Below are 15,759 nucleotides of genomic sequence, written 5' to 3' on the forward strand. Positions count from 1 at the left end.
TTTTGTTTGGCAGAATTTTGTTGAAAGTTGTTCAATTAGGTTGCGAGGCATTCATTTCATAGAGCATGATATCATGAAAGTTGTTGTATTGAGGCTTCTATGATCGATATCAAGTTTATGAGAGATTCTTTGGCATAAATCACACGATATTTCATTTGTCGACGCGTTTTGAACCAACCAGTGTGGTTCATCGTCAGGACAAGTTGAATGAACAGATCAAGAAAAGCAAGTTAAATAGATAGAGCAGACCTCCAATGACTATATTCTGATGATGAACCACACTGGTTGGTTCGAAACGTGTCGAAAAATGAAATATCATGTGATTTACGCCTAAGAATCTCTCATAATCATGAAAGTTGTTAGCAATTTCTACTCAGTGTCAGAAGAAGATATGGAAAACAAGAAAAATGTAGTAATTGATGATGCTACAAAACTACATCCAAAGAATCAGAAAAAAAGGCCTCTAGTGGATAAATCTAGCAAGGGTAAACAAGTTACTTTTGAGGATGATGAAGTTGAAACTGACAGTGAAGCATATGTTGCCATTACTGAAGATGACATTGGAACTGAGAAAAGTCATAAAATACCAAAAGTAACAATGCCCAAGAATAAATTTGTTGAGAATGTTATGACGAAGAAAACTAAAGTTGAAGATTTTGAAGTAGTCATTACCAGCAGTTAAGAACCTAGTGAAACTTCAAAAGAAAGCAGAGAAATAATTACACCAAGAGCTGATTTAGATGATGGCATTATCAAAACAAAACAAAATGCCATTTGACAGAATTTGACAAAGAGAAACTTAATTGATGGTGGTCTTACATTTCAGCATAATGTAAGACAAACCTATAAGGCAAGTGAATGACAATGCCAATATCAAGTCAGAAAGCCACATCATCTGCATGTTCACAACTTGAAGACATTGATGAGGTACAATCCATATGCTCATGTGGTTAGGTATGTGCTTCTTGTTGATCCACTTCAAGTTCCCAACAAAGAAGCATTTGATAAGTCAAAATGTTTTGAATACAATTATTGGGTGCTTGGGGGGAACCATTCTGTAGAAGCTCAAAGACAATTGATGGAGGAACATTCTAATAACCCACGTTTTGAAACAATGAAATGTATCATTTATGTTGGTTTAAATGAAACAGAAGAAAAGTTAGTGGCATGGGATCATAATTCAGATAATGAATATAGGATGTCTATGCCTTTCATCCAAAGGGTTAGATTTATTCATAGTGAATTTCAAGAAAAATGTGGTGGGGATAGGATAAATGTTACTCCAGATTTCCGAAAGGAATGTTGTATGGAAATAGGTTATCAAATTGAAGAGAAAACCAATTCAAAAGGTGGAAAAGGCAACAAAAATAGAGATTTATTCAGAGGTGTTGATAACATTTTCCAATTGGCATTTAGAACTGGAGATGTTTGGAAGTTCATTGATGAGATTTTTAGCATGTGGGAAGACATTGGCATTAAAAACCAGAGGGTCAAAAAGTCTAAGCCATTGATATGTAGCAATAGTAAATCAGCTCCTGAACTGAAGCAACTTCCAGACGATATGACTATCACGCCTTGGAGGGCGATGCAAGGAGTGAAAGATGAAAAAATTGTCAAAACAATTTTATCTCGTGTGAGGTCAAGCGAAATATCATTGGAGGAAATGTTTGAAGAATTTCAAAAGTAAGTTTGCTGAATTATTTTTATTTATTTCTAGATTATAGTTATCTTTTAAATAAAACATGTTATCATTATATTAACTTTTTCTTACTTTATCTATGTAGTCACAAAGTTTACATGAAAATTCAAGAACAAATGGTTAGATTGTTGAATGAAGATAGTTGGGATGATGTTGTACGTAACTATCCAGATTGAAGTTCTACATCAACATTAAAAGCTTTTTATCTTGAATTTAAAAAGGCATCTTGATTTATACATTCATTTTTATTCATCCGTGTACTATTTTTAATTTAAAACTTACACATATATTTGTTTATTTGATAAAATATGAGGAAGGAAGATAATGGAGCACTAGACAGTTTCAAGACTTTTATTGAAAAATAAAGATCGAAAGACTGAGGAAGCAACGTATCAAGAATTTTGAACTTGATCCAACTCTTAATCATTTCATTTGGAATGGGCTAGACACTATTCAATATCAAGTAATACAAGGTGACTATGAAGACATTACTAAACTCATACCAAAAAGGGATTATGCCCTAGTTATTGCAGATATTCCCCATGGTTTCAATATTCCAAACATTTACTATGATAGTGACCCTTATACTTATCAAGCTTTTAATAAAGTGGTTGTGGGATTTGTAGATGTGACGTCATCACCATTATGGAGATTTTTGACATTTCATTCAGACACACAATCGGCAATGATATTGTCAAGCTTCAAGGGGAAAAAAAATTCAAGGATGCAGCTTACATGGTAAGACGTTTAAAATGTATATTTGATTAATGTTGAAAAATTCATTTATGTACAAGTTAATTGAACTTTTACTATTTCATGTTACAGGCAAAAGTCAAATATTCTTAACAATGAAGATCAACAATTTATAAATGACTGTGACTTCATTCATATTGATAGCTGGGCAAAAGATGATAGCAATATGTCTATGATTTTTAATCGGGTGGATGGAAAGAGTCATAGCCAAATACTGACTTATGATGTTGTTGTGAGAAAACTAACATATGAAGACAAAGAAACAAAAGGAGAGATAGTTAACATTTATCAAAAACCACAATTATTGATTAACTATCTTATAGACATATGTTCAAATGAAGGAGATTGGGTTCTGGATTTATTTTCTGGCTCAGGTAAGTTTTATTATATGGAATTGAATTTCAATATGTTCTTTTTTTAATTAATATGTCATTGTACTAATTTACTTCATTATTTCTTTTGTGCTTGATAATTAGGTACAACATTAGCATGCTACCTTCAAAAAGGAAGAAATTGCATTGCAATTGAGAAAGATCCATTACAGTGCAATTTCATTCAGCAAAGAATTAATGCTCTTCAATTTCTTCCATATGCAATGTAAGAAATTGGGTTGAAGAAAGGGGACTTTAGTGAATCACATGCGGCAAAAAAGGCAAAGGAACCCCAACCACCATTACATGGAATGTTTGGAAAGACATACATTGGGAGAGTCACAGATATCAAAGATCCATTAGAAGAGGAAAATGAGCAAAAGGAAGCAGAAAATATTGTGGAAGAAGACAATGATGAAACTCTAGAGGACGAAGGGTTTGGATTACATGACATTGTTGATTAAATTTAAGTTATGCTTGGAAATCAAGCTTTGCAATGTTTTGAGTTTGAAATTTTATGAGAAGAATAATCAATCAATTAAGGTTGTTATGCGTTCAATATTTGTAATATGTGATTTTTGCATTTATTTTTAAGTTAATCATTATTTTTTGAAAAAAAAGTTATTATTATTATTTTTTTGACACGAAATTCATAAAAAAAAAAACTATTATTTAACCATTTTTAGTTAAAATTTTCGTATAAAAATTGTGATTTTGATATGTCAATTCTAGCAAAAAACTATCAAAACGTGTAGTTTTTTGTTATATTTATGTTAAAAATGGTTATTTTTATGTCCATTGTTAAAAAATATTGTTTTGTAGAAACAATTATTTCATGTGGATTGAAAAATTAATTAAGGATGTATAAATATGTAGATTATCTAAAATTCAAAATATCGACTTTCTAATTTAAAAATGCAAAACAATAAAAACCTCACTACAAAAAAATTAAAATTAAAATAAAAAACAAGAAAATATGAAGAAAATGACCACTTCAAAAACTATCAAATTTAGAAAATAATTATTTACATTTCATACACTAGAAAATTTAAAGTCAAAAAATAGGTCTTTTAAAAAAAGGGTGTGATGCAGAATACTCACTTTTTAAAATCAGCATGAAAATCACTACCATTCTAAAACATAATGTACGTAAAAAGAAATTAAAGTGCCAAAAACTATGCTCTAAAAAAAATGTGTGTTCTGCATCACCCCTTTTCAAAATTAGGTCACTTTTTTGCTATCTCTACGAAATGGGTAAAAGTATCAGTTCCCGTTTCAAAGTTTACATTGTTTGAGGAGGTCAGACCTATGTTTTTCTCTTCTTGATTCAATTATCAAATACACTTACAAAAGAATGGGAACTTACTATGGAGTTACCTTTTGACATTGTGGCCACAACAGCTACTATAGAACCATCCTTCCCTATTATACTTGCAAAATATCACTCTCAATTGTTTTTGCTTGGCTATGGAACAAGTGGTTCTCAACTGCCTTCTAGCAATAAGCACCATGTTGGCTCACTTACTCCTATGATTCTAATCATAGGGCTTCACTGAAGGTCTAGATGGAGTATTTCTTAGTCTAGGAGGTTGAATCCACTATCCAAGTGATCTCTTTGATGTCTTTTTATAGCAAGCACCATAGGGGTTTGCATTTCATTGTCTAGGTGGTTAGCAACTCTCTAGCAAGAACCATGGTGATTCGATCATCCACTGAGCCTCCAACTCACCATTCAAGACTAAGAAAACAAATCACAATGTCCTCAATAACAATAGTACATGGGATAACACCCTAATTTTATGAGCACAAGCTGAGTCTCAAACTCAATTTTTGCTTCGTTCACTCCCAGCTCAATATTCTCCAAGGAATTTTCTCATACGACCAATGTTTTTCATTGTTGTGTACTAAGTTTTTCACCAATTCCCTCCCACTTATTCCCCCATCTCCTTCCGTTGTCTTTTCCATTGACTCCGCATTTTTCTTCTTGAGGCCTTTGTTCCCCAACCTTGAATCACTAGGGGAAGTAGGGATGAGCCCTGACCTCTACCCATTTCCCTATCCCATCTCTTCAATTTCTGTTAGTGTTGATGATTGAGTGGTCAAGCAGGGTGTTGAGAATTTAATGCAACTTGGTATGGGTTGCAAACAATCAAATCAACCTAAAGAATTAAAACTGAAATTTTATACACTTTTATATTAAAAACTAGTTCAACAAACTTTAATAAAAATAGTTAAAAGAAAAATATCTTTTATTATTTCATTGAATAAGTATTATATTAGTTAATAAAATAATTAAAAAAATAAATATTTAAATATTTAAAACATCTTAAAAGAATAATTATATTATTTTACTTCATCCCAAGAGGCAACATAATTGGTGATTGAAGTAATGTGAAATCTGTGAAAACCAAGAGATCCATAATTCAAATCCCCCTGTGACTCCATTTATGGAGAGGAGGAGAGGTTGTAGACCCCCAAAGGTTTACTATTAGCTAGGTGTCACACAAATTAAATTATAATTTTTCTCTCCAATAATTTTCAATCACTAATCCCTTTATAAATTACAGTGTTTAATTCTTGATTTATTTATTTTTAATTTTTGAATCTCACTCATAAATTGAGATGGAATTTTCCATATATACTATTTACTATAATTATTGTTAAAGTGTATAATGGATCTCTGGTAGACACATATTTGTATTTATTAAATCATTAATATATAATTATATTTTATATTGATTATTTTAATGGATGACACACATAATTTGTATAAAAAAATTATTACTAAGTTAAATTTTTATGGTCAAATTTAACTACCCTAAATTAATATTATTTATTTTTTATTAATCTTAATTGATTTTAAAAATATTATTAAATTATGTTTTTATTTAATTTTTATTAAATTAAATATTATATATAAACATAATTTGAATATTAATTAAAACATATGAAGATGACATTTAAATTTGTTTTGTTTCATTTTTTCTATATATATTTTTCCCAACATTTAAAAATGTTGACAAACTTTATTACACTACACCTACACATCTCCCCATATTGGGTTGTAAAGTGCCTCTTGATGTAATAAAATTTCACGATTTGTAAATTGTGGTGGATAATTTATTTGAAGATTTTGTCTCTCTCTTTTTTTTTTCTTATGTGGTTCAGGAACTTCGGAGATCGGTGTGTTAACACTCAGGTTGTCCCTAAGCTCCTTAAGGGATACAGCCGAGGTAACCACAAACCAATCTTTGGACTGCAGGTCCTAGCCTACCTGCAGTTAGAGAGGGCTCTCTCTTTATGATTTAACTTTGTTTTGGGTTGATTTTAGGCTAGTTATGGTGTACAAGGGTTTTGTTTTGATTTTGGTGGGAAGGAGATGTTTTCAAGTAGAGTCGGGATGCATACTGTGAGACGTTCAAACCATTGGGCATGGAGTCATGGATTAGGGTTTTCTATTGCGTTTTCTTGGTCACAAGAGGAATATAGAGCAGGATAGCTACACATAGAACAATATCAGGCTAGAATAAAAATGGAATGAATGTCAGAAATGAAAGGCAACTAAGAATCTTCATTAGCTAACATAGAGGGAAGGTGGATGAAAGTTTGTTTAGGAGCATTAAAGAATTCCTAAAAAACAACCATATGTGAAAGAAACAGGGCAAATATGATCATTTAAGTATGCATATTCATAACCATTTCTGAGGAAAACATATAGAAATAACAAGAACTGAGCATAAGGTGCAGTCAAGCAAAACCTAAGCTATTCCTTTTTCTTGCTATTTAGATGGTAACACAATTGTGCATGAACATAATAAAATTGTAAACAGAGGTAGAAAAACTTATTGAGCCATGTAGTAGCATAGGAATTCCATAGTCACTCTTTAACCATTAATAACACAACAGTCATTTCTTCATCCAAAGCATTCTAGTAGTCTTTGATTACAGAGCTTCTCAAAAATATAGCGCAAGTCTAGCATGAGGAATATCAACCAACCAACCCTTTAAACAATGAACTAGGGCAGTTTATATAGGAAAAATATCTAAAATATCTATTACAGCAGACCTAAAACAAGTCTGAGGGAAATAAATTCTTTAACCTAATTTTTGTCCTGAATTTAATGCGGGAAAATATCTTTGAGCTGCGCTAGAGGCAGCGGTATCAAAATGAGTTAATATGGTGTCCTTTTGGCTTTGTGCTGTTCATTTAGCCATAACTGTGCATCGGGCTTTGATCCCCTGCTCTCGAGTGACTTTGAGGTCTTTAACCTAATCTTGTTCTGAAATTAATGCAGGAAAATATCTTTGAGTTGCACTGGAGGCAGCGGAATCAAAATGAATTAATATGGTGTCCTTTTGGCTTTGTGATGTTCATCTAGCCATAACTGTGCATTGGGCTTTGATCCCCTGCTCTCGAGTGACTTTGATGTGCATTAACTGTGATCTAAGAGCCTTAGATGGCTTCACCGTTTTCTTTGACTTTGCTTTGGGGGTCTTTAATGTTCACCTGCTTTGGTATTGTCGATCTGATACTCTTTGCCACTTCACTGATACTCTTTTAATTTAATCTGGGCTTCGTCTTTCCTCTGATACTCTTGAATTTGTCAGATCGCTCCTTTCTCGAACCTTCATGAAGAAATCCTGTCAAATTACGCATTTTTGGGCCTGCTGGTAGCCTAGCCACAGGCAGCCTTCCATTTTGATCATTTTTTCTTAGCGATGCACGATTAGTGCTAAGTGCTAATCACGCATCGAAAACTGCCTCAGTTTTTCATTCCGAGCATCCTTTGCTGTGATTTTCGCCTTTCGTGCCTTTTCCGGTGATGATGTCAGCATGACATCAGCGGTGGGTCCTGGTACGGTAGTGACATGGCAGGGTGACGTCAGCAGGGTGATGTGGCAGTACGACAGGGTGATGTAGTGGCAGTGACACGTAGCAGTGGGGGGTCGATGCAGAGGTGACATGGCGCTGACCTGGTGCTGTCATCAGGGGAGGAGAGACAGAAGGCAGTTTGTGGTTTCGTTGGACCGCCCTCTGTACGAGGGTGGTAAATGTCAGAGGGGCTCCAATGCAATCAAGGGCGGACACGTGTCCCTCTGTACGACAGCAAAACGCCAGGCTATCGATGCTAACTGTCAAGTGACGGGGCGGCTCCGAAATCGCCGAGAGCCGTCGGTTCTGGGAGGGCGGATTGGAGGGCTGATGGAGCGCGGAGCTGGCGGCAGGTTTGTGCACGGGGCCCGCTGGAATATTCAAATATTTATACAATGTTGTGGGGGTTTAAACTTTGGGTTTGTGGGTTTTATACATGGTTTGTGCGCCGGGGGTAAAGTTTAATCAAAATATTTAAACCAAACCCGAAAATGTGAGCGCTCAGGGTAAAAAATTTAAGGTTTATAGGTAGAGGGGTGAGGAAAGAGGTTATTAACTTTAATCAAATGTTAAGTTAATCCCAGGGTTAGAACGCGGAAGGCTAATGCTAAGCCCCAAATGAACTCAGCATTTCCCCAAACAAATTTTATAGGGCTATAGTGCCAGGGGATGGGAATATGTACATAGGGGAGCTATTTAGTGCTTTTAGTAAGGGGAAGGGGAAATATATAGGGATTTACATAATAATGTTTAGAAGTTATTATGAGTTTGTGAGGTGAAGTGTAGGGGGCTACGTTTGTGGACTGAAACTTAGGCATAGGAAGTGAATGGACTGTGATGAAATGATTTTTACACAAGAAATGTGGCTTTTTTCACTGAAGAAAGTCAAAGCTTGACTTAGTTTTCTACAAAAAATGAAGTGGTAACAGGACTGGTTGGGCAGATCCCAAAGTCCTCAAGGGGATGTTAGTGAGTGATTTAGGGAGTGAGAAGAAGGGGGAGTTAGACATGCCTCGCTTGAGCTCCTCCAAATGAAAAAGTGCCTCATAAATGTGATCTGAATAGATATAACACTTAAAAACATGAAATGGATCACATAGCTTGATTCTGCAACCACAAAACTACTTACCCAGCCTACTTACCTAGAATTTTTTCTTCTTTTTGCATGGGTGCACTTGGACTTGCAGACCCTGATTATCCTTTTTTCTTTTGACTGCCCTCCTATCTAAACGTACCCTGTTAAGTTATGGTATGTTCTATGCTTATAACAATTTACTTCTTTTTCTTATTATATTCCACTGATTATCAATCACATGTACATAAAGTAAAGTGCAGATAGAACATTAAACGGTCGACAGAAAAAAAGCCAAGACAAGAGACACAAGATGTGGCAGCTAGCCAGGGAAATCTAATTCATATCAGCAGTAGCAAACCCTAGATTAGTAGCATCAGCATTAGCGGCTTCATTATAAAACTAGGGCAGACCATATCTCACAAACCGACTGTCGGATTGACTTCATTCCACCACCAAAAGTTTCGGCATCCAGAGGAGGTTCAGATGAACCTATAGCGTAGTTCAGATGAGGAGATATTCTAGGCCACTCAAGTTAATCTTTACTTCTGTAGTTGCAGCTTCAGTTTCAGCAGTTTCCGGCTTCAAACTAGGGTAGTCGATATCTTGCAAACCATTCGTCGGATTGACTTCATTCCACCACCAAAAGTTGCGGCTTTCAAAGGAGGTTCAGATGAACCTACAACGCAGTTCAAATGAGGATATCTTCTAGGCCACGCAAGTCAATCTTTACTTCTGCAGTTGCAGCTTCAGTTTCAGCAGTTTCCGACTTCAAACTAGGGTAGTCGATATCTTGCAAACCGTTCATCGGATTGACTTCATTCCACCACCAAAAGTTGCGGCTTTCAAAGGAGGTTCAGATGAACCTATAGTGCAGTTCCAAAGAGGAGATATTCTAGGCCACATAAGTAAATCTTTACTTCTGCAGTTGCAGCTTCAAATTCAACAGCTTCCGACTTCACATGTGTGAGAGAGAGAGAGACCCATTTCAGCGCAGTAGAGAAGAGACTCATATCTGCACAGTAGAGAGAGAGAGATTTGATGAGATGAGTGAGTCCAAATGAGGAAAGGTCCTCTTATATTTATACACAACGTTGGTGGGTGAATAGATGCGAATTTTGGGCTTCTGAGCCTACATGAGTTGTAGGTCGGCTTGATAATAATTCCATAATAAAAATAAATTCATATCTCCATGAATACTTATCGGAATCGGATGATCTTTACATCAATCCTACACCTCTCGATGAGAGGAATCTAATAAAAATATTATTAGCCATGAATAAGATGACCCACATGAAGTTTTTCCCTGGTTGCCAATTTTAACATACCCTTATATCTTCCAAGGGCCCAGATTAAGCAGTTGGGCTCCTTTATTTCTCTACCTAGCTACTGATCTGCCAAGATTAAATAGTTTGGATAGATATTCATTCTCTATATTCTAAAACAAGCAATTGAAACCTAGGGAAGCCAAGATTAAGCTATTTGGCTTTCCTTTAACTAAAAAATTCTTCAAAAATGGAATAACTTCATCAAAATTGGAATACAGCAATGGCATTTAGACTGGCACACTTTCATGGCCTCTTCTTTGGCCTCTTTCTGGAAGTATGGAACCTTGTAGCATGAAAAGATGACATATTTGGCACTTTCAACTGTGAATCATGAAATATGAACACCTATTACAATAGGAGGCTAACACGGTGATTGCTACGTCCACAAAAACACTCCCAAGTAGATCCCGAAGGGATAAGTCCCGTCGACTCATATTGAAGCCTAACCACAAAGGGCATTGAGGAGAATTGACTTCATGACCTCTCATAGCGAGGTGCTTATGGGATGGGTATTCGACCAATTGAACTAAACCTTAGGGCTATTTTTGAAATAGTTTGTCACAATAAATACTATTTTTAACATATTAGATTATGACAATTTATTTCCTTATATCTTAGATTTATTATCTCTAATTTATTACTTGAATTTAAGAAATAATTGAAATAATAGTATAAAAGAATAGGCAGAAAATACACAACATCCACACAAATGAATATGAGATTTATCCTAGGAAACCCAAAATTGGAGAAAACCTAGTGAGGAGGTCAGATCTATGTTTTTCTCTTCTTGCTTCAATTATAAAATACACTTACAAAAGAATCAGAACTTACTATGGAGTTTACTTTTGACATTGTGGCCTCAACAATTACTACAGAACCATCCTCCCCTATTATGCTTGCAAAATATCACTCTGAAATGTTTTTGCTTGGTTATGGAACAAGATACAATGCCAAAGAATGGAACCCTTTCTCGTTGTGGGAGATCAATAAATAACATAGCCCGATAGCCATCCGGGGGTAGGGTTTTGACTTCCTCAACCATTAATTATGATATGATTTTGGACCTCCAAGAACCTTTTTGAAAGTCCATATATGGCTATCCCCACATATATGAGTAATGGGGAGCTCATGTGGCATCCACTAATGTCATGGTAGTCAACAAAGTAGGTTAAATTGCAAGAGGAAAAGCGTTTGCATATGAGCTCTATTTGAGGTGATCTTTGCACCATTGAAAATGTTAAGTCAACTTAAAATACACATACCTTTCACATATGGGCTTTCACTAAAGTGATTTTCACATTGTTGCAAAGGTCTTGGTGTGTAGATCAACATCGAAGATGTTTGTGCAACTTATGGACACTATGACCCAACAAAACATCAGTTGATGCCTCCAAATGACTTTGAAAAGTTATGAACCCAAATTTTCTTAAATTAGCACCTTCCACTAAAATGGGCCCTACATGCCAATTGCTCCACTTTATCCACTCAAACAGTACCAATATAGATGAAAATTTTACATTATAAGCCAATTTGGATCATATCTCTCCATTTAGGGAGGCTTTTGGTCTCCAAAAGGTTTATATAATAATATGAGGAATTTTTTCCTCTACCTTTTCCTTGGATTATCATTTTTATTTCTAGACAAGTTGTCCTTTCATCCTAATCTTCCAAAGGCCATTCTACTATGATCTTATAGTTCTAGACTTCTCCTACAAAATTGTGTTTCTTTCCAACTCCGCTTAAGCATCTAGTTTTAAGTCCTCTATAGGAAGTAAGACTTACTCGTCCTGATTCAACTTGGAGGGCTCTTAAGTTTCACACTTTCAACATTCACTACTAAGTAAATGTGTGTGGGGGTAGATTAAGTCGCTAAGAATTATCTCCCACCTTCTCCAATACCTCAAAAAGGCCACACTGGAAAGATCTTATCTTCTTACGAAGACATGTAGTCCTTCCTTAATCAATTACAACCAAACTATTCCTCCCACTTTGAATGAATTCTCAATTTTGTGTTGATCATGTTTGGTATTATTGTTTATTTTTACTTGGCACTTCAAAATTAGGTCTATGTTTAAAAACCTGATCATAAACACACTAAAATACCACAATAGAATCACTTTGCACGACATAAAATGTACAACAATGAATCAATCTAGTGCACAAGACAATTTTTTTTAACCAATTTTTTTTTATATTACAACTTTAATACAACAAACATAAGGCAGCCATACCAGTGATCATGGACCTTACAATTATCCCTAATACAAGGAGAACTAGGGCTTGGATTCAACAACTTATGACTACCAATCTACCCTTAAACATGATACACTTGACTTACTTGATGAAGGAGTGCTCTACTCAGCGCTTTTGGTCCACGTACCTTGAACACTTCTGGCATGTCCTTTGCCACCTCTTCTGCTACTCATAAGTACATTTTCTACTTCATATTTTCTTGCATCACCAGTCTCTGAAACCACCTCTATCAAGCACTCCTACTGCTCTAGGATGAATGTGCATAGGCTCATACAAGTATTCCTTCTAGATACTCTCCTGCTCCCCCAATATTTCCAACTCTTAGGTTCTTCTAGATATGCCCTATTATTAGTCTTATAGTTGCTCCCAAAATGTTGAACTTAGGGCTTCACGCACAAACCTCTTGATTGACTCCTTGGTGCTAAAATATCAGGCCTTAGGGCTTGCAAATTTTCCCATACACAATCTCTTTACACCATTAATGAAGACTACATTAGGGCATACAAATAGTAACCTCCTAATAGTGATGTTGAATTCAACCATCATTGTACTTGGGAAACCAAACACACTGTCCAATCACCTATTGAACAGTCCTCCACATTAAAAAATCTCCAAAAATATTCACTTCAAGACAACCCCTCCCCATCTACCCTACACTCATCTATATTTACAAATGGATACACACTTCGAAGATCTTGTTGATGCTCAGAATCTAGGCCACTTAAGGATATAAATTTGGCGACTGTTCTTGCGTAAAAGAAGCCCTAAACAAGGGTACACAAACTATTATCCTAAACTCCAAATAGGACATACCTTATACTACAATCACCTTCAACATTTATCTCCATGAAACTGCCCTCCTTCAGTCATTCCCACACTCATCTCCTCTTCCCAACTTCATTTTTTCTGTTCACACTTAGAGATAATCCTCGAACTCACTAAGGGATTTTTACACCACAGAAAACCGAAATTAATATTTTTGTAAATTTTTGGCCCTAGAACGGAGGTCTAAGGGCACCTTTCAAGTATCTCAACATTGTCTTCTCTTCACAAAACTTTAGGAAATATAACATATCTTTTACGAAAAATACAAAGGGTGTTTGGTCCGAATGGAAAATGGCATCTACCCATGGTATTCATCCACCCATGGAATTTAACCATGGTATTGCAAGTGGCATCCACCCATGTTATTTATCTACCCATGGTATTGTAAGTGACATCCACCCATGGTATTCATTCACCCATGGTATTTGTCCATAGTATTGTGACATCCACCCATGGTATTCATTCACACATGGTATTTACCCACCCATGGAATTACCTGTGGTATTGTAACAAAAAAAGGCTATAAGTAATAAGTCTCATTTTGTAAAAGGACAAATTGTCCACCACAATTTAGCCTTTACATTTATTATCTGTTTTAATAAAAACAAATTTCTTTGTGGTTTTGTTATTATGTGTTCTCCTTTTTTTTCTTGCATTTCATTTTTTCAGATCTTGGGGGCCTCCCCCCAAGATCTGGATCAGTGGTATCAGACAAGGTAATGACTCCATCGACCATTCCCTCCAGTTGTTGAATCTATCTCACAATCATATGAGAGAATTAATCAGATTTTAGGGGCCTCCCTCAAGATCCATTTCAATCTTTCATATCTTGGGGCCCTCCCCAAGATATTGATTAGTGTATCAGATTCAGGTTACGGTTCCATGAAATATTTCTGACAACAATTCATGGACGATGGATCTCCTATAATTTTTTGAAGATTTTGTGTAGAATTTAAGAAAAATGATTGTAGATCCGAGCTCCTCTCGAAAAATTACCCAATTTCAAAAAAAAAAATTGGTCGAATTGGAGTTTATATGAGGGAGATATCGTTGATTGAAAATCAATTTTTTTCTCAAGAACTTTTGTGACAATGGGATGGTTGCAGCGCAAATATTAGTTTCTAGGGTGTTAAGGTAGGGATTTCAAACACATAGAAATATACAAAATAGTCATTCTATTTCCAAAAATAGGTTATAATAAATATTATGAGTTATATTGACCGAGTTATGCCCATTTTAAAAATGGAGCAACATTCAGAGCGGTTCCCTATAGAGATGTTCCCTCTCACCCCGCTTTAGTAGGAACATGGTTCACATTCATCAATTTTAGCATAACGACATCTACCCTAGGTTCTTTGGAGACGTGTCCTCCCACACTAGGCTATGTAGACACCTGCCACTTCATCAACAATCAACATCATGGTTATGGGTCAACCGCACAAATTCATTGTCACAAATTTCATTTGCTATGCTACACACTATTAGTAACACAGTTGATCACAAACATTACAGAGTATCTCTATCCTCAGATCTTCATTTTTCATGGTTATGGGTCATCCACAAACCCAAACTTCATCGAAGTCCATTTTCTAGGTCTCACACTGTTAGTATCACAGTTGATCACACGCATTATAGAGTATCTCTATCCTTGGATCTTCGTTTGTCATGGTTATGGGTCATCCACAAACCCACACTTTATTGAAGTCCATTTGCTAGGCATCACACTATTAATATCACAGTAATTCACAAGAATTATATGGTATCTCTATCCTCGGATCTTCATTCATCACTGTTATGGGTTAACCACACAAAACCATTCTCCTCAGTGGCTCTTCATATTCAACAAAGGCTTCACATGAGGGAACTTCATGTGATGGGGGGCATTGCTTCTTAAGGAGGGAGGAATGATCCGAATGGAAAATGGCATCCACCCATGGTATTCATCCACCCATGTTATTCATACACCCATGGAATTTAACTATGGTATTGTAAGTGGCATCCAACCATGGTATTCATTCACCCATGGTATTTACCCACCCATGGAATTTACCTGTGTTATTGTAACAAAAAAAGGCTATAAGTAACAAATCACATTTTGTAAAAGGACAAATTTCCCACCACAATGTAGCCTTTACAGTTATTATTTGTTTTAATGAAAAAAGTTTCTTTGTAGTTTTGTTATTGTGTGTTCCCCTCTTTTCTTCTAGCATTTCAACTTTTCAGATATTGGGGGCCTCCTCCCAAGATCTAGATCAATGTCACACTAGGATAGAGATCCCTAACAAGGGAATAAACCATAGTAATTCACCTCCAAATCATTTGCAGGTCAAACCTTCATGAGGATCGAGTATCACCAAGTTGACCTCCACAAACCTGAGAAACTTTTGCAACTATTCCAGACTTGGACTAGACCACATATGCTCCAACTCATCCTTCATGAGGCCAATTCACACTTCATTTCTTCGGCAAATTCACATGATAGATGATACTTGTGATGGTCTCTATTGAAATAATCCTCACCCCTTCTTATAGTGTGCAAGGTGGGTTTACATATCACCAAGGGTCATGACATTTCATTTAGGTTG

The sequence above is a fragment of the Pinus tabuliformis genome, chromosome X (genome assembly GCF_031772625.1).
Source record: "Pinus tabuliformis cultivar Carrire ecotype Pingquan chromosome X, CPIR1, whole genome shotgun sequence".
Taxonomy (NCBI): domain Eukaryota; kingdom Viridiplantae; phylum Streptophyta; class Pinopsida; order Pinales; family Pinaceae; genus Pinus; species Pinus tabuliformis.